Raw genomic sequence first — 24,690 nt, 5'->3', positions numbered from 1 at the left:
TGATTAGTTTTGAGGTACTTTGCAGATGTATTCTCTTGTGTCCAGTAGTATAACTGCAATGTCAGTGTTGGATGTTTTGGTCCAAATGATGCATATGTTTAAGATGGAAACTAGAGGAATGATTGTTTATATACAAAGATAATGCAGAAAGGATTATTTTTTACCCCTGGGAGTAGATCCAGGGTTTCTGGGACCGAAATTTATTTTTCAAAACTGAGGTTATCTTTCAGAAAAATAATACAAAATTACAAATATTAAATCTTGGAAAGTGAGTGGGAAGAGTATTCCCAGCAACTGCTCTAAAATTAAACAGCCAGAAATAACTACACTCACAGATGACCATGATCCCCTTAAATATAACCCAGCACACCCTACAAAAATGTGTGCCCCACTCACGTTCTCCTTGAAGCCCCAACGTTCTCATGGCTACACTAGTGTGACCCTATGTGAAGGCGGCTGGGATGAGTAGATGTGGAAAGATGCACAAATCTTCACAAACTATGACTAAAATATTTTCTTTTGCAAATTTTATAAAAGTATACAGCATTGTTTGGGCCCCTCTCAGGACAGTGAGGGGGTGAGTGCAAATGGAGGAGTCATAGTCTTATGGTACATCCACCTCTGATTGCCTATGTTTGTGGGATAATCAGTTGACACTAAGGATGATTCTAATGGACAAAGAGCAAATCAGGCAAGAGATGAGAAGTATGTACTTATGTAATCAACAGTAAAGCAAGAAATGAGGAAAGGTGATTGGCAAAACAAATTACTTTTGCAAGCTTGGCTTGACTTCCCCAGAGTATCATTGCTAATGTTGGAGGCTTATTTGCCCAATGTTAATTCAAGGCAAGTCTAGGAGTGTATTTCAGAATTTTAAGCATGCCAAAAGAGCCGTCGATGTTTTTGTCACAAACTTGGAAACCATAAATGGTTTTGCTGGTTTAAAACACTTCTATTATGCTTCAAGTGAATGGTAAGTGGGTGTATCAGTCAGGGCTCTTCAGTAGGGCTTGAGAAATGGTCCTTGAGCCAAGTCTGGCAGCCCATCTATTTTTGTAAGTCAAGTTTCATTGGCACACATCCATGCTTGTTCATTTACATATTGTCTGTGGCTGCTTTGGGGCTACTGTGGCAGAATGGAGTAATTGTAGCAAAGACTGTATGGCTGGCAAAGCCTAGAATAGTTACTATCTGGCCTTCTACGGAAAACATACTCGTGTTTCAGAAGGAAACAAAAGGCACACTCCATGTTAATGACAATTATTCAATGGTGGACTTGTTTATATGGGTGTAGACAGGCCTAATGAGGGCAATGCCATGCCCAGAGACTAATGACTATTGTATACAGTTAATGCTCCTAGTCCTGAAGGGCCTGGGGAGGAAATGGCATTGCCCGATCAGAGGAGTGGCAGCCATGGGAGAAGGACCATACACTTTGCCAGAACTGAGATGGGACAAAAAAAAAGGGACAAGGGAATATGCAACTTGGTTCCTTCACCCTTGTTATGGGCTGAATTGTGTTCCCCAGTATTCATATGTTGAAGGCCTAACCCCAGGACTTCAGATGTGACTGTGTTTGGAGATAGAAGCTTCAAAGAGATAACAGAGATAAATTGGGGCTGTTATGTGACTGGTATCCTTATAAAAAGATATTAGGCCACAGACACACACAGAGAAAGGAGAGAAATCTCATATGGAACCAACTTGCCAACACATTAATCTCTGACTTCTAGCCTTCAGAATTGTGATAAATTAAATTTCTCTTGTTTAAGCCCATCAGTCTGTAGTACTTTGTTATAACAGCCCCAGGAGCCTAAAACCCCCTCATCTCCTGGAAACATTTCATGGGCTCAACCCAACAGGAAGCCAGAGGACAGAGAGCCCAGAGGATTCTGTCTGCATAGATCTCTTCTGGGTAGAGAGGGGGGAGAGAGATGTTAAGGATGAGAGGTGGTGGGGTGGGAGGCAAGCAGAACTACAAGGATGAAGGGTAAGTGCAGAAAATATAGCTGAAGAAGAAGAAAAAAGTGTCTGCAGAATATAAACTCACAAGTAAAATGAGAATGGGCCTTGTTCTAAAACTTCAAGGGACTGATTCAAGTTCTTATTTAGGGGAAATATGTTCCGAGACTGCAAACTTCAATTTCTCATAAAAGGCATCGATCCAAAAATAGCCTTCTGGACTCTAATCTGTTGGACAGAGTTCTGGCATTTGACTTGCAATTAAGATAAGTTATCTCCTACTTAATTATAGGTCCATAGTTTGAGCACTTAGGTTTGGACTTTTCCAGAACATTTATTAAGTGCTTTTGAAAAAGCATGGAGCTAAGTGCTCTGCAGGATAGAATGTTTCATATAAGATGTTTTATGGTACCTGAGCGCCTCTGCCAGGAATAGCACCTGAGCAGACCACCTACTTGCATTTGACTGGGACAACTAGTGAAGGCATTGTGTTTTGGCAGAATTTAAGGTGTATCTTGTTTTCCATGAAGGGAACAAAGTCCTTGGGTCCTTAGGTGGCTGGCCACCCCCCAGTGTAGTTGCTATCTCCGTGCACAAGATGGCAGGCATGACCAGGAAGAGCCTACAGGAATTACCACTAGTCTGTCTGTCCGTCTCCAAGTCTGGCCGACGGTGAGGTCTCTAGAGGAGTTAGTGGAGGCTGGCTGGAAGGCTGAGACTCCATAACAGCACTCCATGGGAATAGTCAGCAAGATCAGCTTAGAGGACAGTGACGTAGCTGAAAGGCTGTCATGTGGAGGGGAAAAAAAGAGATAACCAAATTTAAGTAAAAAAGCTGGAAAGGGGAGGTTGTTTTTGTATGGAAGTGAGGAACGGAGGACAAGCCCCAGCGAGAGGAGGAAGGTGAGAGGAGCCAGCACACTAGGTAAAAAGCGGAACGGTTGAGAGAGAAGCCAGGCAGCCCAGTGGAGAAGAGCTAGGACAAAGGAGAGGAGTATGTCAGGGCCAGCCAGAAAAGCTGGCTCTGCTGTTCACAGTGCTTATCCTGACCTCCTGTTCCGGTCCCTTGGTGCTTCCAGGAGAGATGACTGCTAGGATGGATTCTGCCTTACTGGATCTTGAGGAAGAGCAGGGGACAGAGGAGGGAGCATGAGCCAAGTTACAGCCAGTTCAGGGAATGGCCGTACTTCTGATGTACTGGAGCAAAGCTTTGAGGAAAGGGGACAGGAGAGGAGACTGCACAACTAGAGTGTGCCAGGTCCAGGAGAATCCCTGAATGCAAGTAGTGTAGACTACTGGGTGGAACAGAAAGGAGGCAACATTAGAGAGTTTTTAAATACAAAAAAAGGATACTTTCTGGTGTTTTAGAAAGACCAACTTGAGACTGAATACAAACTGGAAAGACAGTGATCTGAGACAGTGAGAGTGGTTACAAAGCTATGCGTATAACTTAGAGGTAAAGAATTAAGAGTTCATCATGGTAATAATATTTGAAAGGAAGGGGAGATATTAAAGGGATAGATGGCTTATGTGTAAGAGCATAAAAACCTTATAAATCGTTTTGTACTGATTCTTAGAATTGTTAAAAAATACATCTATATGTAATACAATAATATGTATAACAATTACATTTCATAAATTTAGAGCAAGAGTTAAAGAAAGCTAATACCTAGACATATTTGGATTTTTTTCTTTTTCTTTCTTTTTTTTTTTTTTTAAGAGAGAGAGGGAGCAGGAGTGGGGGAGGGACAGAGGGAGAAGGAGAATCTTAAGCAGGCTTCATGCCCAGCACAGAGCCTGACACAGGGCCTGATCTCATGACAATGAGGTCGTGACCTGATCTGAAATCAAGAGTCAGCCACTTGACTGACTGAGCCACCCAGGTACCCTGATGTTTTTCCTTCCCTTAACTATCTCATCCAAATGTTTTACTGTGTAAGCGAACCTTCAGGAGTATCTACATTGTCTTGGACAGTTTCAGTGTAATTTAGAAGTGTTTGCATCATCAGAGTTCCCCAGACACCCTACATATCTGTCTGGTACTTATCCCTTATACAAATTGATATAGAAGAGTCCTGTCCCACCTCAGGCATGACCCACTCTACCAGCTGCTGCTCCCTGCCCCTATGCTACTTTAAAAGATGTGCTAAAACAAAAACATGAGGCTTTCTTCTACTCTCCCCAAGTCTCAAGATCTACTGCCATCTTCAATAGAGATTTTGAAATCTGGTTTAAAACCATAACTATTACTTTTTTACACATTCTGCCAAATCCCTCTTGCAGTAGAACAAGTCTTTGACTTTTTTTGGACATACAGAGATCCAGGAAATCCATGGACGCAAGAATTCCACTGTTTGTTGTAATTTTGTATCCACTATCTTCAGAATTTTATGTTTAAACTGAACTGAAATAAAGAGAATGTGAATTTATCCCCATGGAGTGAATCTACATACCAATTGTGAAACAAAATTAATATCTTTCCTAATCAGAAGCACATGCATCATGTTTCTGTCTTTTGAGTAATTACCAATATTGATTAGGGGTGGCACAAGCTGGCCACAGTCATTTTTAGAGTTATAAAAGGTCATCAGGACATAAATGCATTTAAAATATGTAGGATATTAAATGTCTTATCACACCTCTGAGACAATCTAGTGTAGTCCAGCTCCTTAAAATGCTCTGACTTAGTCAAGGCTGCACATCTAATGGGTGGGAGACTTGGGTGTAAGGGCAATCTGAGTTTGATATCCATCTTGACATAACGCACATGCACCAAAAAAGGACTGGTCATTGATGGTGGGCATAAAGAAAAAGAGCACAGGTGTTTTGACATGTGGGCCAGGGAATTAAATTAATAAATTATATTAGTAGATAAACATGGAATATTATGCCATCTATAAAAGTAGTTTCAATACAGGAGTACCTGGGTGGCTCAGTTGGTTGAGCTTCTGACTTCGTTTCGGCTCAGGTCATGATCTGAGTGAAGGTTGTGGGATTGAGCCCCTTGTGCTCCACACTGAGCATGATCCTGGTTAAGATTGTTTCTCTCTCCCTCTGCCTCTCTCTAAAAAATAAAATAAAATAACATAAAATAAAATAACATAAAAAGCAGTTTCAATACAATACAAAAAAGTTTAGGCTACATTGGGCTGTTCCTGACTCAGTATTGGCAATTGCTCAGTAGTTTGGTTTGGCCGTTTTCAGAATTAAATTATGAATACACAGACTTAGTCCCTACAGAAGCAGGGGTGCCCTGCCTGTCATTGCCTGTCCTTCAGTGCCTGGGAGCATGGCTATACCAGGTTACAGCCATAGTGCACAATTCAGAACCCAACTGACAAATACCAAAAAGGAACATGGCCAGTATTTTCTTAAGTTCATTTTGTATTCCAAGAGAACCTATTTGGACATACCCAATACAGTTTTTAAAATACATCTTAAGAAACATATTCTTACCAATGTATTTATAAGGATCAATTGCTTTGTCTCATGTCCCGATTACAACAAAATTGAGAAACTATAATTTAACCGTTAAGAAGCATAGTCTTGGTTGTTAGTTTTAGTTCCACACAGAATGTGGTGCTGAAAATCCAGTCTTTTTTTTAACCATATGTATAAGTGCATAATGTTGCAATTTTTTAAAATGTTTTATTTATTTTTAATACAGAGAGAGAGCATGAGAGGGGGAGGGGTAGAGAGAGAAGGAGACACAGAACTGGAAGCAGGCTCCAGGCTCTGAGCTAGCTGTCAGCACAGAGCCTGACGCGGGGCTCGAACCCACGAACGTGAGATCTGACCTGAGCCGAAGTCGGAGGCTTAACTGACTGAGGCACCCAGGCACCCCTGTTGCAATTTTTAATATGCTTAGAAGAAAAATATAAAGCAGTAGAAATGATTTTGCTTAGATTCCCTGACCTTCTTCAAAGTTGAAAATATACAACCATACAGTTCTACCCTCTAGCCAGTGAAGGACATTTTTTTAAAATGTATTTTCTTGTTTACTTCATCATACTGTAGCCCTCAATTTTAAGGCCATACCTGGGTAGGATTTTGAAATACCCATTGTGTAACGTGTTAAGGTTTTAAAATTAGGATGAAAACTGATTTTTCTATCAGTGGAATATCTTCATTCTTCTAGAAATTGAGTTCCATTTTCATGCTTTGAAGCCTCTGCTTCATCTTTATTGTCACTTTTGCTTCCCTTTGACGCTTTTTTGTTGTTAGCTCTTAAAATTTCTGCCCCATTCTTGTTGCTCTATTAGCATATGTGTATTCATACTGGCCCCTTTTCCACTGAGCTGTGTCTGCAATTCATTCTTATCTTTCTCTTCTCCAGTGCTTTTCATATATTGCTTGATATTCATTGCCAGGGATTATGTTGCAGTTTTTTCCCTTTTAGGAAAAAGGATCCCTTCATATCTAACTAATTATAGGCAAAATGTAGGTATAGATAAATCATGATAGGTCTGTTTCAAAGTCAACAAAATAAAAATAACTAGAAAAGCATAGTTAGAGATTGAATTTTGGATCAGCTCAAGAGAGTGCTGTTTTGTCGTAACGATTGCCCTGTCTTCAGCCTTTCTGATGGCTTTGAAATCCCTGCCTTCTTTTGTTTTAACTTTGCTGCCACTGAACTTTCCTTCTGGGATGTCTGTAGTAGAGAAGGAACAAGACTTATCTCTATAGAGTTGCCAATAAAGAATATGAAGAGCCACAATGATCAGTTTCATAAAACTGGGCATTTCCCATTTATTTTTTATAATCCTTGTATATTCCATGAGGATTTTATAATGGTACCTAAAAGAAAAACAAAGATTAAATTTTGGGAAAGCATACTCATAATTTGGCTATAGGAAAGTTGAGAAGCAAACGTTCCTAAGACAAAATTTTAGGCTCAGGATGCATTTGATACAAATTTTGTGAAAATTCCCATAAGGTGTAGCTGAAGTACTTTTACTTCATCAGTTTGCTTAAGCAAACCCATTCATGTCTGACAAAGACTCAGGGTTGCTTATTAGCATGTCATTTATTGATGACTGACAAGTACTAATCATAAAGGACTATTTGTTTACAGTGGGAAATTCCCACAGATCTCTACTAACAGCATTTTGCTAGTTTAGATCCAGTTGCTGTATTTAAAAACAGTGGTTGCTATTCCTTGAACATCTTTTATTTACTCGTTTATTATTTCATTAGAACAAATATTTGACTATTAGTGTTTTCCTTATTAAGCAAAATTTCATAAAGGTTACTGAGTTTAGGAATGTTTAGTCAAGAAGAATATGTTAATTAGTTGTAGGGTATAGGAAGTCAGGTTACCGGGGTCTTCCACTGAATGCACTCTCTATTAGTCGGGTGCATGTTATACAAGTCACCTAATTAGTCTCAGCCATAGTTTACTTATAAAATGAGGATATTATCTACCCACTTGGCATCATAAAATTTTGACAAGGTTAAAGGGAAACTTGTGTAAAAAGATTTCACTAAATTGTAAAATGATACATAAGTGTAAAGTCGTTGGCATTGGCTTCCAGCAGCTAAGTTGGATGGTATAATGGTGTGCTTTGCTTCTACTTTCTGTGATTTTAAGCTTATTTTTGAACGTTAAAGAACTGCATTGGTCAGCAAAATTGTCCATTTTATGTTTCAAAAATAGCACCTGAAAATCTCTCTCTCGTGCCCAAATTGACTGTAGTGATGCAGTGAGGCTCCATGAGGCTCCCAGAACTTTCCTGTTGTAGACGTTTACACCTTGTGGTTAGAATTGGGACAAATGACTTCCCTGCCTTTCTTGGAGTTCTGGTAGAACTCCGCTTTCATGCTTTGCGTTCCAAGCCTAGGATGAATTTAGTCTTCAACATTTGAGCTTTGCCAAAAGACCGAGAAGTGATATATTTAGTCTTCAAAAAGGCTTTAGTTTATTGCTACTTACTGACCTTTGTTGTTCCCAGATGAATACATTTTAAAAACTCTGTATTCATATTTGTTTTATGTTATGATATAGTATGACTAACAATATTTTTAAATGTCTTACTGTAGACTTTTTCTACTTTTTTGAGAGAAAGTGATATCTGTGGCTACATTCACAGAAGTCATGGATTCATCTACAGAATAATTATGGCACCTGCATATTTCTTTTAGTGGATGGAGTGAATGGACAAAGAAAAGGACTATCCTTTTTACCCCATTCTTATTTGGATATTCCAGAGATGGCAGGATTTATACAGCTGGAATCATACTGATTCCACAGGGAACATCTGTGCTGTCCCCATTAAGAGTACTTTTGGGAGTAAGGGATGGGGGACCAGAGTGTTGTAGTAATCAGAATTCTCCAGAGTAACAGAACCAGTAGGGGGTGTGTGTGTAAATAAATATCTTATTTATATATATTTATATATTTTAAATTTATTTTAAGGAATTGGCTCACAAAATTGTGGATGTGCAAGCTCAGAATGTGCAAGGCAGACCAGCAGGTGGGAGATCACAAAGGGGTGATATTGCTCAGGGCACTGTGCCAAAGAGCATCTTCTACCAGAATTCCTACTTACTGGGGGAGGTCAGTCTTTGTTCAGTTCAGGTCTTCATCTAATTAGATGAGGTCCACCCACATCGTGGAAGGCAATTTGCTTACTCAGTCCATGGACAAAAATCTTAATTTTACTAAAAAAACATCTTTACAGAAACTTGAAGTTGCAGACAACTATTTGACCACATTGACACGTACATCACAGGCACAGTATTGAAAGACTTATGAGTCTTCCCTGAGACATTTAATCTGGCTGCTTCCATTGAAGGAAGGTTGTATCTCTGATAACTGCTCTCAGGTAGGTTTTGGCAGAACAGTGACAAAGTTAATAACAAGAAAGAAGGTGGGATCTATGAGTATGCTTGTCTTCTGACCGTGCAGCTGAGATGAGACACATGCAGGATGTGGGCATAACTAACCACCCGGCCTGATGCTGAGCCAAGGGCATGATTATCTTCAGGTCCGGGATCAAGAGACATTGCTCCAATGTGCTGAGGTCAAATTTCAAATAACTGAGTGATGGTACCAATTTTTAAGTCATTAATTTTCTCCCTCACAGTTTACTAAAGGGAGTAAATAGATTTTTGTGGCTTGGCTAGTTTGTCTTTTAGGGCATTGCTTCTCTTTTAATTGACCACTTACTTAGAGCTAGTTATTTAGCAGTTAGACTAAGTTTACATACAATCTAATCGTTCTCACACAAACACACATAATGTTTCGGGCTAGGTGTTGCACGGACTATTGATAACCACACGTGTTTACATCGAGCCATAAAGAGCTGAAAGGCAGTGCTTGATTCTGCTGTTAGGCTGCCCAGCGTCCAAAACAGTGTTTTCCCATAATACTTTTCAGTTTTTCAAACTTTTCATGAAAAATTCACCATTTTTTTCTACATGGAGGGTGCTTAGTGAGGAGGGCCTGTGTGGGGATGTGTACAAAAATTCATCAGAGGAACTACTGGGCATATTTTAGGTAAAGTCTCATGAATATCTGTTAATCTCTCTTCCCTTAGTGCTCTTTAAGTCTCCAACTTGACTTTGAGTCCTCATTTGCCACATCACAGGGTGGTGACATTGATGGATCATCTCAATCTAATGATTGATGGAAGATACAGATCATTCAATAAAATGTCACATTTTAATAGCAAAAAGTTTGTCAGAACACAGAATGCTGGCTTCTAAACTTCAGACCTACAGAGATTTATTGAGGGTTATGAATCTTCCAAAGCTTTCACATTTATTACTTGGATATTATTATAATTGGCAGTTACAGTTATACATGTCTTCTACACCAAGTCATCTTTCAAATACTGGTTTCCTGAACATCACAAAGATAGCAATGATAAAGATTTGCCACAGGATGACATTGGGGTCATATTCAAACATGGGAGCTCCGCGAGGGACATTGGAAAAGCCATAGTGTATGTGACTCACATGCCCCAAACAAATGGTATTAGAATGCCTGTAATTTATTTCAAAAAGCTTCAGCAGAGATGGGATGATATAAATGAGTGCATTAATTTTAATTGATGACTCCAGTAATCCAGCATTTTATTAGAAAGGCCACACTCTGGAGGTGATTACTACAAGTGCTCTTTTATCTACATCAACACTGGAGCCTTTTCTTCATAATATAATAATGCCAGAAATACATTTTTACTGCTGAAAGAAGTGACTTGTTAATTAGCATAATGGGTGTTAAAAATAGGTTTCCTTTGCTATTCTAGATCATGTGGCTTTGCTAAATGATTATGATGATACTCCTTACCTCTTGCATTATCTGGGAATAAGAATGTAGTGAGCCTTCATCTAAGTATCTCTCATTATATGGACCTGAGTCCAGATGCAGGGAGGAATCTGGTGGCCAGATACCAAGTGTGAGGCCAGCAGGAATTTTCTGTAGACTATGTGAACCTGTGTGGCTGGGTCCTCTAAAGCAATATTCACTGAGCTTACAAAATATCTATGAACATGTTGGCTCATAAATATTTATTTAATAAGTGTTGAGATACATATTCTAAGGCTTGCTTTCATTAAAACCTAGTAGCAAAATGGTGGGAAAGGAGCTGACCCTCACTGGTCTCTAATACTTGGGGAGCAACTGTTATCTATTAGACCTACCCAAGACGTTTGTTCAAGATGGGCCTCATGTACCATCACGTGAAGGGGTAATAACCAGTAAACTGTAAACCTCTGGGCTCTCTGGGTTTGCCATCGGGTCATCTTTTTATTTGCAAATTTGTCATGTTCTTTGAGCCTTTTTTATGTTGAGTGATTTTGGAGTACATCCTGGATATTTTCAATATTATGCTCTAAAACTCCTAGTCCTTTTAAAATCCTCTGAGAAATGTCGACTTTCTATTGTTTCATGAGGCAATGAAAACAGTTAGAGTCATTCTACCCTCCTGTGGGTAAAGGCTCCAATGTCAGTTTAGTTTCCAAGTTTTTGTTGTGACTACATGGTCCATCAAGGGGGCCTGGGCTTGGGTAAATGTTTTTAATTTATTTTAAATTTATTTTTATTATTAATCTTGTTGAAGAATAATTGACAGATATAATGATATATATTTAAAGTGTACAATGTGATGATTTGAGGCACATATACATTGTGGAGCAATTACCAAGATCAAGATAAGTCACTAGTGATCCTGAGGCAGGGACTCTAAAAACTTGGCTCTTAGAGAATCCAGTGGAACAAGGGCAATGTTCCCAATGTACGGACCAAAAAGTGTCCTTAAGTTTTTTATTTTATATTTATTTATTTTTGAGAGACAGAGAGACAGTGTGAGTGGGAGAGGAACAGAGAGAGAGGGAGACACAGAATCTGAAGCAGGCTCCAGGCCCCGAGCTGTCAGCAAGGAGCCCAAGGTGGGGCTTGAATTCACCAACCGCAAGTTCATGACCCGAGCTGAAGTGGGACGCTCAACTGACTTACCTACCCAGATGCACCCCAGAAGTGTCCTTAGAAGTGCTTAATTAAGTATTTCAGAGCTCAGACAGATATATGTTTGAGAAAATGATGAGGTAGAATTAAATCTAACACAGGTATTTCTGCCCCAGACGTTTGTAGGGCCTCGTATCACATAAGTTACAAACTAAGCTAACAATCTTTATTTATTTATATATTTTTAAAGTTTTATTTTGTTTCTGAAAGAGAGAGAACAAGTGAGCGAGAGGGAGAGAGCACACAAGTTGGGGAGGGGCAGAATCCAAAGCAGGCTCCAGGCTCTGAGCTGTCAGCCCAGAGCCCAGTGCAGGGCTCGAAGCCACGACCTGCTAGATCATGACCTGAGCTGAAGTAGTGGAAGTTTTGTTTGACCATAGATCCCTTGGCCTTTGAGCACTATTTTGTGTGTGGGGGGGGGGAAGGAGCACAGATGGAGAAGAACCAGAGCAGGGGCTTCTAGAGTGAGGCTGTTTTAATTAGGTCAGGCCGCCATAACAAAATCCCACAGGACTTAGTGGCTTAACTACCGGAAAGCCTGCAACCTTCTCACTGTGTGCTCACGTGACTTCGTGCATGTGCCCGTGGAGACAGTTAAAGGCTTTTTGTGTCTCTTACAAGGGCAATAATTCCATCAGACTGAAGCTCCCTTCTCATGACCTCATCTAATCTTGATTACCTCCCAAGGACTCCCATCTTCAAATACCCTCATGCTGGGTGTTAAAGCTTTAGTATCTGACTTTTGGGGAAACACATTCAGCGCATAGTAGGGGGCCCCTTTTGTTCATGTCTAAAGGTGACAATGAATACATAGGAGGGATGTGATGAGAAGCAGCCTTTTGAAACTCATTACTATTTCACTACTGGAAAGATATAGAAAATGTTGTATAGTGTTTTCCTTATGAGAACTGATGGGAGAAATTTATTTTTGGTCTAATTTCTGGGAATAATAGTTACTTCTAGGCAACTGACTTATTTAGATTGCATGAATACTGTGACTCTCATATGTGACCTGGTTTCCACTTTCTGTTGGCTGTGAGAAAATTCCAAATACAAATTAGGAGAATACCCCTAGAAAGTACACAAGACCTCAGGGGATACATTTAGATTATAGATTTATCTCCTGGGTTCAGGATAGTTGACCTTTGAACAGCATAGGAAGTAGAAGTACCAAACCCCTGCATGGTTGAAAATCCACGTATAACTTTCAACTCCCTCAAATTGCATACTGTTGCCTGGAAGCCTTACTGATAACATAAACAATCAATTAAGACGTATTTTACATAAACAGTCAATTATCATGTATTTTGTGTACATATTATATACTGTATTCTTACAACAAAGTAAGATAGAGGAAGAAAATACATGACACTACTCTATTTATTTAAAAAATCCATGTATAAGTGGGACCATGCAGTTTAAACCTGTGCTATTCAAGGGTCGTGTGTGTGTGTGTAAATATATGTATAACTATATATAATATATTACTATTTTATACTGAATATACTAATATATATTACAAATACATACATACTGAATATACATATATAAGTATATATATATTTCTGCACTAATCACATATTTTTTTTTCTGAACTCCAATGACATGAAGGCTCTACATTTTGATATTCTATTCTAGATCCACAAAGCTCTGTTAATTTTTCCCCATTTTTCTCTCTACCAATTAAAGAATTTCTTTTGGTCTATCTCCCTGCCATTTCCATTCTGCTATTGATCCCATTTAATGACTTTTTCATTTCAAGTATTGCAGTTTTTAGTTTAAAATTTTCCATTTGGTTTTTTTCTCCAGTTCTCATTTCCCTGTGAGGACATCTTTCATTCAAGACAGTTTACCTCATGGAGTGCAGTTGCAGTATCTGCTTTAATGCTTTGTCTCGTAATTATGACATCTGGGCTAGCTAAGGTTGCCGTCAACGAGTTGCCTTTTTACTTGTGAATTTGTCACGTTTCCTTTAGCCTTTATATGTTGAGTGTTTTGGATTGTATCCCAGACATTTTCACCATTATATTCTGAAACTATTAGTCCTAATATAATCCTTTGAAAAATGTTGAATTTTTGCTGTTTTAGCAGGTAATCAAACCAGTTAGGGTCACACTATGTGTTCTGTCTACTCTTCTGTGCATGGCATTTCCAAGGTCAGTTTAGTTTTCCAAGTCTTTGCTATTAATGCTTGGTCCCCATTGGGGGTGGCATATTTATTTATTTAAATTTATTTATTATTATTTTTAAATTTTATTCAGGAATAATTAAAAAGTATAATTGTATATTTTTTTATTTTTAAATATTTATTTATTTTTGACAGAGACAGAGGGAGGGAGGGGGGAGGGTGGAAGAGGTGCAGAGAGAGAGGGGACACAGAATCTGAAGTAGACTACAGGCTCTGGACCATCAGCACAGAGCCCGACGGGGGAACTTGAACTCATGGACTGTGAGATCATGACCTGAGCCGAAATCAATCTCTCAACCAACTAAGCCACCCAGGTGCCCCTAACTGTGTACTTATAAAGTGCACAACAACTCATAGGTCTAATAGGAGAACAGGAGAAACCTAATGGAGGACCAGGGGGAGGGGAAGAGGGAAAGAGAGTTGGGGAGAGAGAGGGACACAAAACCTGAGAGACTATTGAATACTGAAAATGAACTGAGAGTTGAAGGGTGAGTGGGGGAAAGAGGTGGAGGTGATGGAGGAGGGCACTGTGGGGAAGAGCACTGGGTGTTGTATGGAAACCAATTTGACAGTAAACTATTGAAAAAAATAAAGTGCACAACATGATGATCTGATATACATATACATTGTGGAGCAATTACCAAGATCAAGATAACTAGCACATCTATCACCTCATTTATTTAACTTTATGTGTGTGCATGATCTCAGAATAGTTCTCAGTAACTCTCCAGTATACAATACCATATTAGCGATAGTCACTATGCTATATGTTAGATCCTCAAACTTACTCTTCTTGTAGTTGAAAATTTGTGCCCTCTGACCTACATCACCACCACTCTATCCTTCTCCAGCCCCTGACAGCTACCGTTCTAAAACTGACTTTTTTTTTTTTAGATTCCACATATAAGTGGAACCATATGGTATTTCTCCTTCTGTGAATGACTTATTTTGCTTAGCATACCGTCCTCAAGTTTCATCCATCCCATCACAAACGGCAGGTTGTCCTTTTTTATGTCTGGAAAATATTTCTGTGTGTGTGTGTGTGCACATGAGTGCGTGTGTGTTACGTTTTCATTATTCATTCATCTATCAAAGGACATGGATGTTGTCTCCATGTCTCCGTATCTTAGCTATTATGAATAATACAGCAAATGTGGTGTGCAGATATCTCTTTGAGAAACAGTTTTCAATTCCTTTCGCTATAAGCCCAGATGTGGCTTATATTGTAGTTCTATTTTAAAACTCTTTGTTATGTTACTTTCGTTTTCACATGTGCATCTCTGGTGTGAGTCTAGTAACTGCCATTTTATGCACTTAGGAATGTGCTTTTTCGCTTTCCTTCTGTCTGGGCGTACTTCCACACTCTGGTTTCCAGTGGTCCCTTCTTCAGTTCCATGGCCAAGATGTCAGGCTTCCCCTGAACTAAAGCCGCCCAAACTGCAGCTTCGCAATTTGGTGTAACTGGAGTCACCCTGATCCAAAGTGGCAGGAGGAAAGCAATTTCCCTTGTAAAACTCTGATCACCTGGTCTCCTTTGCCTATTTTCCTGGCCAGAAGGACAGGCTGAAAGTTTAGCCGCTGCCTCTGTGGGCAGTTTCATGAGTGAGGTCACCCTCTGTTCAAAACTGGGAGGAGAAAAAAGAAACAACCCGCAAACAGATGCCTTCTCCAAGTGGAGCCTTCAGTTACCCTTCTCTTGACTACTTTCCTGAATCGGCCTGTTGCTTTATCTGTGTTGTCCAGAAGTTTTAGCTGTAATCAGTGGGTGTAGTAGGCTCACTCCTCTGTGGCTGGTCTCTGAAGTCATCAGTAGAAAGGTGATGTTGGTCATTATTAAGAATATCAGGGGATACTATTAATACCTTGACTATTGGCACCGAGAAGCTCATTTAGAGAAATACATTATCAATAAAACACCAGAGACAGATTGGAGAACTGAGTAAAATTTTCTTGTATGTCTCCAACAGAAACCACTATAGAACTGACTCCCAGAATAAAGGATACATTGGGTTTAAAGGCAATATCCACAATGGTATTCATTCTCTTTGGTGAGAAATCAGGTTTTTTTCAATTGAAGTGTAGCTGACATAAAATATTGTGTTAGTTTTGGGTGTATGATATCGTACGATGTTGTACGTTATACAATATATATGACGATACATTACAAAGTGATCACTATAATGTGATGGTGACTGTTACCATCTGTCACCATAAAGTTATTACATATTATTTACTATATTCCCCATATGGATTGTATTCCTGTCTTACTTAGTTTATAACTGGATGTTTGTACATTTTACTCCCCTTCCCCTGTTTTGTTCATCCTCCCTCCCCTCTTCCTGCAAAGCCAACATATTGTTCTCTAAAGTTTGTTTCTATTATGTTCGTTCATTTGTTTTGATTTTTAGACTTCATATAACTGAAATCATACAGTATTTGCCTTTTCTGTCTGGCTATTTTCACTTAGCCTAATTTCTTTAGGTCATCCATGTTTTCATTATTTTTTATGGCTGAGGAATATTCCATTGAGTATATATGTACTGAACCTTCTTTATGTATTTGTCTATCAATAGATACTGAGGTTGCTTCCATATCTTGTTTATTATAATTAATGATGCAATGAACATAGGGTACGTATATATTTTCAGATTAATTTTTTCTTTTTCTTTTTTTAATGTTTATTTTTTGGGGAAGGAGGGAGAATAGGAAAGAGGGAGAGGAAAAGGGAGAGAGGGAGAGGGAGGCAGGGTGGGTGAAGGGGAGAGAGACACATACATCCAGAATCTGAAGCAGGCTTCAGGCTCTGAGCTCTCAGCAGAGCCCAACATGGGGCTTAATTTAAACCCATGGATCATGTAATCATGACCCAAACTGATGTCAGATGCCTAACCTGCTGAGTCACCCAGGCACCCTTTCAGATTAGTGTTTTCATTTCCTTCAGATAATACCCAGAAATGGAATTGCTAGATCATATGATACTTCTATATTTAATTTTTGAGGAACCTCTGTACTGTTTTGCATAATGGCTGCACCATTTTATATTCCCACCAATAGTGCACGAGGTTTCCCTTTTCTTGCATCTTCACCAAGGTTTGTTATTTCTTGTCCTTTTGATACTAGCCATTCTGACAAGTGTGAGGTGGTCTCTCACTGTGTTTTTAATTTGCATTTTCCTGATAACTAGTAATGTTGAGCATCTTTTCATGTGTTCATAGGTCTTTTGGAGAAATGTCTATTCAAGTCCTCTGCCCATATTTTTAAGTTGGATTATTTGGTTTATTTTTATATTGAATAATGTGGGTTCCTTATATATTTTGTATATTAACCCCTTATTGGAAATAACATTTGCAGATACCTTCTCCTACGTCATAGGTTGTCTTTTTGTTTCACCCTTAGTTTCCTTTGCCGTGTAAAAGATTTATTTATTTATTTATTTAATAGTTTATTGTCAAATTGGTTTCCATATAACACCCAGCGCTCTTCCCCACAAGTGCCCTCCTCCATTACCACCATCCCCCCTCCCCCTCCCCCTCCCCCTTCAGCCCTTGGTTCATTTTCAGTATTCAATAGACTCTGAAAGCTTTTAGTTTGATGTAGACTCATTTGTTTATTTTTGCTTTTGTTGAGGAGACAGATTAAAAAGAAATAGTGCTCAGACTGATGCTCCAAGAACTTACTGCCTTTGTTTTCTTCTAGGAGTTTGTTATTTCCAGTTTCACAGTTAAGTCTCTCATCTATTTGAGTTTATTTTTGTATATAGTATAAGGACAGTGGTCTAGTTTCATGTCTTTTGCATGTAGTTGTTTAGTTTTTCCAACACCATTATTGAAGAGGTAGTCTTTCCTCCATTGTACATTCTTCCCTCCTTTGTGTAAGTGTGGGTTTCTTTCTGGTCTCTCTACTGTTCCATTGATCTATGTGTCTTTTTTGGTGTGCCAGTAACATACTGTTGTAATTAATACAGCTTTGTAGTACAGTTTAAAACTGGAGAGCATGATTTTTGTTACTTCATTCTTCTTTTTCAAGATTGCTTTGGTTTTCAGGGTCTTTTGTGGTTCCAGACAAATGTTAGGATTGTTTGTTCTATGTCTGTGAAAAATCCTGTTGGAATTTTGATAGAGATTGCACTGTATCTGTACAGACATTTTAACAAGATTCTTCCAATCCACTAGTATTAAATATGTTTCTATTTATTTGTGTTATCTTCAATTTCTTTCAGTGAATTAGTCTTTTACATCCTTGGTAAAATTTATCTCTAGGTATTTTCTTTTGATGCAGTTTTAAATGGGATTGTTTTCTTAATTTCTCTTTTTGATAGTTATTAGCATATAGTAGTGCAACAGATTATATATATTATTATCTTGTATCCTGCAACTTTACTGAATACATTTATTCTAACAATTTTTGAAATCATTATGATTTTTTATATATAATATTCCATCTTCAAATAATGCCAGTTTACTTTTTCTTTTTTCTTTTTTCCAATTTGGGTATTTTCCTCTGCCTATTTGTTCTGGGTAGGTCTTACAATACGGTGTTGAATACAAGTAGAGAGACTGAGCATCATTGCCTTGTTCCTAATCTTAGAGGAAAAACTTCAGCTTTTCACCACTAGGTATGATGTTCAATGTAGGTTTCTCATATATGGTCTTTATCATGTTGTAGTATTTTTACTCTTTACCCATTTTGTTGGGAGTTTTTTTAAAATAATAAATAGATGGTGAATTTTCTTACAATTATTTTTCTACACCTATGGAGATAATCATGTGACATTTATCCTTCGTTTTGTTAATGTGTATCACAATTGATTTGTGGATATTAAACAATTCTTTCATCCCTGAAACAAATTCCACTTGGTCATGATGTATGATCCTTTTAATGTATTGCTGCATTTGATTTGCTAATATTTTGTTGAGGATTTTTACATCTGTGTTAGTCAGGGATATTGGCCTGTAATTTTCTTTTCATGTGGTTTCCTTGTCTGGTTTTGGTATCAGGTAAAGCCAGTCTCTTAAAATGAGTTTGGGAGGCACCAGGTGGCTCAGTTGGTTGAGCATCTGACTTTGGCTCAGGTCATGATGTCTCCATTGCTGAGTACAAGCCCCACATTGGGCTCTCTGCTGTCAGCACGGAGCCTGCTTCAGATCCTCTGTTCCCCTCTCTCTCTGCCCTTTCCTTGCTTGTACCGTCTGTCTCACAAAAATAAATAAATATTTTAAAAAAGAGTTTGGAAATGTTCCTGCCTCTACTACTTTGGAAGAGTTTGAGAATATTTTGTATTAATTTTTCTTCAAATGTTTAGTAGAAATCACTAGTGAAGTTGTCTGGTCCTGGACTTTTATTTGTGGAATGTTTTGGATTATTGATTCAATCTCCTTACTGATAGTTGGTCTGTTTAATTTTTCTATTTCTACATATAAATCTATCCATTTCTTCCAGGTTGTCAGTTTGTTGGCATATAGTTGCTCTCAGTAGATTCTTATGATCTTTTGTATTCCTGTTTTATCAGTTGTAACCTCTTTCATTTCTGATTATATTTATTTGAATCCTTCCTCTTTTTTTCTTGGTGAGTCTAGCTCAGGGTTTGTCAATTTTGTTTATCTTTTCAAAGAACCAGGTAGTAGTTTCATTGATTTTTTTAAATTGTCTTTTTTAGTTTCAATTTTATTTGTTTCTGCTATAATCTTTATTACTTACCCTGACTTTGGGCTTTGTCCTTTTTTAAAATAGTTCCTTGAGATGTTAAGTTTTGTTGTTTATGTGACATTTTTCTTGTATTTTAAGGTAAGCATTTATGGTTATGAACTTACCCCTTAGAACTGCTTTTATTGCATCATATAAGTTGTATTATGTTATATTTCCATTTTTATTTGTCTCAAGGTGTTTTTTGATTTCTCTTTTGATTCTTCTTTAACTAACTGGATGTTTAGTAGTATGCTGTTTAATCTCCACATGTTGGCAGGTTTTCTAGCTATCTCTTGGAATGGACTTCTGGTTTCATACCAGTGTGGTTTGAAAAGATGCTTCAGATGATTTCCATCCTTGTAAGTATTTGTTTTGTGGTATAACATATGATCTGTACTGGAGACTATTCCATATAGTCTTGAGAAGAATATTTATTTTGTTGCTTTTAATATGGAATGATCCACATATATATCTGTATATCTTATTTGGTATATTGTGAAATTTAAAGGTTATTGGTTTTCTACTTGGATGATCTATCCATTAATGAAACCAGAGTATTAAAGTCCCCTATTATTATTATATTTAACATTTTAAAATTTATTTTTGAGAGACAGATCATGAGCAGGGAAGGGACAGAGAAAGAAAGGGACACACAGAATCCGAAGCAGGCTCCAGGCTCTGAGCTGCCAGCACAAAGCCTGAAACGGGGCTCGGACCCACTAACTGTGAGATCATGACCTGAGCCGAAGTCGGGTGCTTAACCAACAGAGCCACCCAGGCGCCCCTAAAGTCCCCTTTTATTAATGAATTGTCATCTATTTTCCCCTTCAGGTCTGTTAAAATTCACTTTATATATGTAGATGCTCCTATGTTGGATGCATAAATATTTACAAATGATATATTCTCTTGCTGGATTGATCCTTTTATCATTATGTAATCTATTCTTTGTCTCATGACAGTCTTTGTTTTAAAATATATTTTGTCTAAACTAAGAATTGCTACCTTAGCTTTCTTTTGGTATCCATTTGCCTAAAATATATTTTTCCATTCCTTCACTTTCAGTTTTTGTATCTCCTTACAACTGCTGTGATCCTCTTGTAGGCAGCATAGAGATGGGTCTTGTCTTTTCTTGTTATTTTTATTTTTTAATCTATTTAGTCACCTTATGTCTTTTGATTGGAGAAGTTAGTCTATTTACATTCAAAGTTATTGATAGGTATATATTTCTTGCCATTTTGTTAATTGTGTTCTAGCTCTTTTGTAGTTCTTCTGTTCCTTCGTTCTTTTTCACTTCCTTTGTGATTTGATGACTTTTTTTTAGTGGTGTGCTTAGGTTTCTTTATCTTTTGTGCATCTCCTATAGGTTTTTGCTTTGTGGTTACCATGCTGCTTATATATAAAAACTTGTAACTGTTTAAGTAACAACAACTGACATTTAAATGCATTCTGAAACTCTACATTTTTAATCTAGTCCTCAACACATTTATGCTCTTAGTGTGACATTTAACATACTTTATCTTGTGTATCCCTTACCTAATGATTGTAGTTATTTTTACTATTATTGTCTTATATCCTTTATGCTACCTTTGTGTGATTAATCCATCACCTTTACAACATTAGATTATCTTACATTTTGCTACACAATAGTAATTTACTGTAAATAAATTATATATTTTCACATGTTTTCCTGTTAGTAATTAACACTTTCTATTTAAAGCTTAAGAAGTCCTTTAACTTTATTTGGAAGGCCAGTTAAGGTAATGAAATATTTTAGCATTTGGTGTCTGGAAAATTCTATGTTTCTTCTTCATTTCTATGTGACAACTTTTCTGGATAGAGTGTTCTGGATGTTTTTCTTTCAGCACTTAAAAAAATTTTTTTTAAGAACACTGCTACTTTTTATTTTTTAATGCTTTATTTATTTTACAGAGAGAGAGAGGGAGGGAGGGAGGGATCATGAGCACAGGAAGGGCAGAGAGAGAGGGAGACACAGAATCTGAAGTGGGCTCTGAGCCTGATGCGAGCCAGAACTCACGAACCATGAGATCATGACCTGAGTTGAAATTGGACACTTAAGTGACTGAGCCAGCCAGGTGCCCCTCTTCCAGCACTTTTAATATACATGCCATCTTCTGTTGGCTCAGTTTGTGCTGAAAAATCTGTTGATGGTCTTATGGGGTTTCCCCTCCACATAATAAGTTGTTTTTTTCTTGCTACTTTTAAGATTCTCTCTTTAAGTTTTGACATTTTAATTATAATGTGCTTTTGTGTGAATATTTTTGGGTTCATCTTATTTGGAGCTCTCTGATTTTACTGGACCTGGGGGGCTATTTCCTTCCCCAGGTTAAAAAAAGTTTTCACTCCTTATTTCTTCAAATAAGTATTCTGCCATTTTTCTCTCTCTCTTCTTCTGGAACCCCTATAATGTGAATTCTATCTTTAAGTTCACTAATTTTTTTCTTCTGCTTCATATAGTCTCCTCTTCTAGGTGTATTTTTTGGCTCAGCTATTCTTCAGTTTCATGACTCCTGTTTGGTACTTTCTTATATATTTTTCTCTGTTTTAAAAAAATTTTTTTAAGGCTTATTTATTTTGAGAGAGAGACAGAGACAGAGCATGAGCAGGGGAGGGGTAGAGAGATAGGGAGACAGAATCTGAAGCAGGCCCCAGGCTCTGAGCTGTCAGCACAGAGGCTGATGTGGGGCTTGGGCAAGATCATGACCTGAGCTGAAGTCCGATGCTCAACTGACTGAGCCACCCAGACGTCCCTCTCTCTCTTTAAGTTTATCACTGTGTTCATTTGTTCTTCTCTTGCAACCAGTGAGCAACTTTATGACCATTATTTTGAATTCTTTATCAAGTAAGTCACTTTCCCCCATTTCATTAAGTATTTTTTTCCTGAAGTTTCATCTTGTTCTTTTATTTGGGACATATTCTCTGTTTCTTTATTTTCCTTGACTCTCTGTGTTGGTTTCTGTGCATTAGATAAGATAACCACCTCTTGCTGTCTTGAAGGAGTGGCTTTGTGTTGGGGATGAATCTTATTCAAATCTTCTCTTGCTTTTGGTTGTTTGTCATACCTTTGTGATTTTCCAAGCAGCTTATTTTATTTTCAGTAACTGTTGTTAGTTATGCTAAGACCTGCCAGTATCCAAAAGGGAGACTCTCAATGAGCACTTTAGATTCAGGCTGGTTAGAATGTAGGTCCTCAGGCAGCAGATTTTAAGGCGAGCAAATATACACATTCCTATGGGACCATAAGTGTCAGGTCACTGGCCACCAGAGCCAAACAATCTAAAGGTGGCCCCTTGGGTGGCAGTCACAAAACTTGAGGTGCCAGATGAGTGTAGAAGTTCCTTTCCAAGAGATACTAATGATCTGGAGCAAGGCAGAGGGAGAGCACAAAGATGACACACACGAGATTCTGTCCTCAGAGTTCACTTCCATAGGCTCCTGGGTATGAGTCAAATCTGAAGCCTGCTTCTGAGTCCGAAGCTCCAGTAGAAGCAATTGGCCTCTTGCACAGAAAGGCTGGGGATGTGTCTCAGTTTGCCATCTGTGCAGGGCCATGAGGAAGATAGGCAGCCAAGAACTGTCTCCTCATTGGTTACAGTTCCGTGGGACCCAGGAACCAAGCTGTGCTGGCCACCAGAGCTGGGCAATCCAAGGGCATCCCTGGGTAGCAGCCACAAAAACCAGGGTACCAGACACGTGTAAGAGCTCTTTTCTGGGAGACAGCAGTAAGCCGAAGCCAGGCAGAAGGAACATGCAAAGGTGCTAGCCACCAGCTTCCATTCCGTAAGAGAACATCTGTGAGCCTCCAGATGTGTGTTAACCAAATGCCTGCCCCTGTGGCTAAAGCCCCAGCATGAGCAATAGGTCTGTTTCTCGGATAGACTGGGGGTTTGTCTCAGTCTCCCGTCTGTGCAGTGCCATGGGGGTGCCGTCTTGCCAAGTGCTGTCTCATCGTTACAGCCCCATGAGACACAGGAACCCAAGCAGCCCCCCATCCCCAGGCAGGTGATCAGGGACAACACCTGAGCAGCAAGTGAAAAATTGGGAACACTAGACATAGAAACTGGGGCACCGAACACATGTAAAAGTCTCTTCCAGAAGACACTGGCTCTCCGGAGTGCAGCAAAGGAAGAGCATGTACCCTCTAGGGTTCTGGAAAAGAGTAAAGTCGGCCCTTAGATATATGTTTAATTAGAAGCTTGCCCTTCAGGCCACAGATATGAAGATAAGCTAATAGGCCTCTTCTGCAGAAAGATTAGACCGAGGATTATTGCCTCTTGCTGTGTCCTGGGGGTAATGACCATTTAAGAACTATATCTCCATTGGTTCCTATCCTGTAGCACATGTTAGTTTAAGCCCCAGTGGCTACCAGAATCAGGCAACTTTTAGATGCAAAAGTTGGGGTGCCAGAAGCAGGTACAAGCTCTTCTCTAGGAAATACTAGTGAGCTGAGCAAGGCTAACAGAGAACCTAAAATAAGGTGGTGCCCACCAGCAGCCCCATCACTGGGGACTATCCAAGCATGCCCCTAGGCATGTGTTAAATTAGCTGCCTGCTCTCAGACGATGTTTAGTATTTACTGTTCTATTTCATTATTTTTTTAAATAAAGTTTATTTATTTTTGAGAGAGGGAGAAACAGTGTGAGGGGGAGAGAGAGGGAAACACAGAATCTGAAGCAGCCTCCAGGCACTGAGCTGTCAGCACAGAGCCCAGAGTGGGGCTTGAACTGATGAACCATGAGATCATGACCTCAGCTGAAGTCAGATGCCCAACAGACTGAGCCACCCAGGCGCCCCCAGCCTGCTTTAAACAAATGATCAAGTGAGAAACAAATAAGCCTCCTTCACATAAAGTTTAGGTGCCTCTCAATCAGCTGCCTCTACTCTAGTTCCCAGGGTGAGTGAGTTCCAGTGTGTGAGCCCTCCAGAGCCATTTTTCAGTTTGCCACAGCCTTGTGGTCTCATTGACATGAGTCCCAGTGGTTTTTAAAACTAGGTGTTTTGGGAGCTCATCATTCAGGTGTGCCTTAGAAGTCGGGGTGCCTGATGTAAGGTTCAAACTCTTTGCTCCTTAGGAAGAAACTCTTGGGTTTTGACTTGCCTTGTAATTCTAAGTTGCCATGATGGGGTGCAGTTTACAGTGATTATGTCTCGCCTCACCCACCCGCTTCAATGTTTTTTGTTTGTCTGTTTTTCTCTCACTTGCCTTGTGGATAGGAGTTGCTAGGCTGGTATTCCTCTCCCCCCCCACCCCCCCAGGGCACTACCTGCTAAGGAAGTTTTTCCATATGTAAAATGTGGAAACATTTGAAAAAATCTACATCTATAAATTCAGTACGTCCGTCCGTGGGAGGAGGTCAGTCTGTGATCT

This window comes from Suricata suricatta, chromosome 14 (assembly GCF_006229205.1).
Source record: "Suricata suricatta isolate VVHF042 chromosome 14, meerkat_22Aug2017_6uvM2_HiC, whole genome shotgun sequence".
Taxonomy (NCBI): domain Eukaryota; kingdom Metazoa; phylum Chordata; class Mammalia; order Carnivora; family Herpestidae; genus Suricata; species Suricata suricatta.
The sequence above is the reverse complement of the archived record's forward strand: the minus strand, read 5'-3'. Positions refer to the sequence as shown.